A 4,256-nucleotide genomic window follows, 5' to 3' on the forward strand; every position below is an offset into this window, starting at 1 on the left:
GTAAGGTACAAAGAAAGCAGTCTTGAAAGTGCATCTTCCATCTGTATCTCACACTAAGCGACCCCTGTGGATAAAGAACTAAGCCACAGGTTGTGGACTGTTTCCTAAAGAGGAAATGGTTCAGATACGTGGAAATTTCCACACCCTGTGTAGGCATCAGCCAGTTAAAACTCCAAGGAAGGAGCATAATGATTACACAATTGCCCCAGGATTCATTTTACACTTCTCATTCTAAGGCAACTTCCCCTGAAGTAATCAATTATTATCCTTTCTCTTTCTCTAGTGGGATTCAGTTCTTATGGTCACTCATTTTCAAAAAATCCAGAGTGACTGCCTCCCAACTTCAATAAGAAGTCATTTCACCAGGAATCTCAAATGGAAAAAGTACAGAAATCTTTCTTCATTTTCAATCAAAAAACAAACAAAACCACAGAGGAATGCCTTCAGTTGATATTGTCTGAAATTAACATCTTTCATATAAATGACAGCATTTCTTTATTTTCTGGGCTAAAATGCTTCTCTTTTAATTGTGAGGAAATTATGTGTCTGTCCAGCTCTGCCTGGACTGTTACAACTTGTCTCAGAGCAAACAGCCAACTCAAAGCAGGTCCTTATCACATTCATTTCACAGCCACTTGAAAACAGCACTTTAAACTAAATCTAAAAGCAAAGAGGCATTCCTTATTTCTAGCCAGATCACAAATATCATTAGAGTCTGGAATTTGCTTTGGGCCAGGTAATGGAAGAGCTATTATGCATCACAGAGAACTGATGCTGTATGTTTAAAATAGGCCTATGATAGGTTCTTCCATTAAATCTGATCCTCAGTCAGGCCCATTGTGTTACCCATCAGAAACAGGGTGACTGAATTTATCCCAGTTATTTTAAGTCAAAAGAGGCAGCCGCCACCCTCAAAGGAGCTGAAAAACCAAAGTACACACAAGCACCTAATAAGGGACTAGCCACTGAGATGCAGCTCTTTAGTCATACTCTCTATTAGACTCCAGAAACTTGATAAAACAATTATCCATTCATTTGGGTACCATGCTTAATCATCACTGACATGTTCCATGGGTGTGCTTGTAATTATATACTCACTGCTATTTATTCAGTATGTTTATGTCTCATAGTAACCATCAATTAATTCCTTTGAACTAATTTTTAAGTGGAACTTTAATGTAAAGGATGAGTTAAATATGGCTGGGTACACAGACTTGCCTCAAGCTAGCATAGGTCTGACAGATTATAGGAACATCAAATGTCAGCCTTTCAGCATCTGCTTTGATATTTCATTTTGGAGATGTGTCTATAAAACATGTAGAGACTTGTGTAGGTCACTAATTTTTCCCTTCATACTTTGTGAGCTAGATTTTTATTCCTGAGGAGGGTCACAGCAGATGTTTGTTCTTATACCTGACAAGGTCCATGTTTTCTTTGCCAGTTGCTGACTCCTGCTTAGTGCAGTGTGGCTACTCAAATCTGAAATGCTGGCAAATAAGAATACTGGTGATGGTTTATTCAACTAATTTAAAAAATGAATGTTCAAACGCTTATTCCATCCAAGATTTCCCTCATGTCTTACCACTACCTACCTCACAGATTTTTATCTCCTTGGTTTTTGCACTGATCTTCCTCTACGCCCTCAGCTATTCCCATAAATTTATTCAATGGCTTTCTCTGTAGACTTTCACTGGAAGCAGCCAACTCTCTTCTGTCTGGCTTTTTGTATTTTTGCAAATCTCATGGGAAACTTTGTTTCAGTATTTTCTGTTCTTTAGACACAATGTTTGCACTTGCCCTTTTAACATCATCATTATCACTGTACTCTGTACCTGCCTTGTGTTAACACCAGGACACTTTTGGCCTCTTTATGTAAAAGACAAAACTGAAGTTCTGCTGACTTCTATATCTAACCTGTTTTCTTCACCTTGCCTTTTTCCATGCCTTCTGTACTTTATCAAGCCACAGTCAACCACAACACATACACTAGTCTAAAGGTGATCCTATCTACTGTTTACACCATGCTGCATGCTATAAAAAAATGATAAAGAGGTTTATCAGTGATAGAAAGCACTTACTAGCAAAGTGTTTCTCAAAATTATCCTTACTTGACATTTGACCGCAAAAAGTTTGGATTGTTTTTACTGCAGTCCAGAATATTGTTCCGGAATCTGATACTGATTTTGCAAAGTAGCAGGAAATGGTGATACTATCTCCTGGATGTTTTGCTACTGCTGCACTTACTAAAGCTGACAGCAGTTCTCCAGCTGCCCAACAGAAGACTCAGAAAGCTACCCTTAAATCAAGCATATGGCCCTGCTGGAAGAGAAATGAGAAGGATGCTGATGCCCTCTCCTGTGCTACATAAGCTATAGAAATTTATTGCTTATTTTGTCAATTTTCAAGGTTCGGAAAAGCTCCTAAAGGTCATGCACATCTATAATAAAAGTTACTTTGAAGTACATAATGGGAGTACTGACCCAGCTTTTGAGCATGGATAGACCAAGTGCTTTCTGCTAGTGTTACTCTAATAAAAATGTAGTCATCAAGTGTCAACTGACCAGCTAAGAAAAGTAATGTGGAAGAACTGCACAATCACAGGAACTTGCTATGAGCTACAGGAGCCCACAAAATGGATTCTTATGGTCTAATAACCCATTTTACCAGTGGTATATTTTTGCCCAGCATGGAGAACACACATGCTCAGTTTCAAGCATAAAAATCAGCACACTTGCAGCCTCTGAATGTGGCTCTGCAGGCTGTGGCAGAAGCAATGGCCCAGGCAGTGTTCATCTGTGAAGTGGAAAAGAAGCACTTTGTCCTGAGCAGCTACCACCTGCAGCCCAGGGCAGGACAAGAAGCAAATGTCCTTCCAGGCTTACCCTTACCCTTTTAGCCTACTCAACAAGCCCTTCTTCATCCTCTGAAATACATGCTGTCCTTCCAGACAACACCAAAGTATCATTGGCAAAGATTTGAGCCTTTCTCTATGGAAATGTAAATAGAAGACTGACAGACGATGTTTCTGAGAAGGAAGGAAACAGCCATGTAACTATTATATGATTCTGTAAAGATTTGTTGTGAAACTTGATCCCTTTCTTCCCAAATTCCTTCTAGCAAGCACATGCCTGATATCCTGAGTTTTCACAGCATGTCTCACAGTTTAAAACCCCAAGTTTTTAACTCACCTGTAATTAGTTTTATATATCTTTAGTGTAAACATTAAATTCTATATGTTTAGTTTATAATGTTTCAACATAGTTATACTCAGTGTGCTTTGTATAGACTCTCTGGGTTTAAATATAGCTAAAATATCAAAATGTAGCTCAGATGTATCTATTTCCTGATCCTAAATGTGATTAGTAAATATATACTTGCATTTTTCTTACTTATGTATATTTTTATAGAGGGTTTTCTTTTATATATATATATAATTCAAATTTTGTCTTTAAATATCACAGAGTAATTAATATCCTGAAAAGGCAGAATTAAGACTGAGCCGTAACCAGCATTATTTTTGTTTTCTAAGACTGTGCTCTGTATGATGTCGTTACACTGGAAATGGTCTAGCATACAAATTTTTGCATCTTGCCAGTGAAATCGTGTGTCTATGCCAGTTAGTTTAAAGCACATCTCAGAGAACCATGAATTAGCACATTGCCAGAACATTGCCAGGGGGGCAATACATGTTTGGAGGCTGCCTCACTTGTAATAGTATGTACGCTCCTCTGGCAAAAATAGTCACAGGGCAGAGTGAGAAGACACGACCCTCTGTCAGTGTATAAAGTCATCACGGGCAGAAACTTACTGGGTTTATTCACCTTTATCTCATATTATGTAACAAAATAGGTAAACTACAATGTTCTTATATACCCAAAACGATTTGATTGTTTTATCTACCAGTGAGAGAACAGAAAGGAACATTGGTTGCTGTCTTATACAAGAAATTAATCAAATAGGTCTCAGAAACTACCTATATGAAGAAAGTATGAAACATTTTCTTTCACAGGAAAATCACAAATTATAAAAGGTCTAAAAAAGCTGCAGTGGGGTGGGGTGGGGTGGGCTGCTGCAAGACGAGTGGCACGACGGCCTTCATTGCCCAGCACGGCTCCGGGCTCCCCTCCTGGCCGCCGCGGGTGGCAAGGGCCAGGCCGGGGGAGGTGCTGGGGGCCGGGCTGGTGCTGCCCTCTCCTCCCGCCCCGGGCCGAGCCGCCTCTCCAGCGCCGGGGGCGGCGGCGGCGGCAGCGGGGCCG

Source organism: Melospiza georgiana, chromosome 3 (assembly GCF_028018845.1).
Source record: "Melospiza georgiana isolate bMelGeo1 chromosome 3, bMelGeo1.pri, whole genome shotgun sequence".
Classification (NCBI taxonomy): Eukaryota; Metazoa; Chordata; class Aves; order Passeriformes; family Passerellidae; genus Melospiza; species Melospiza georgiana.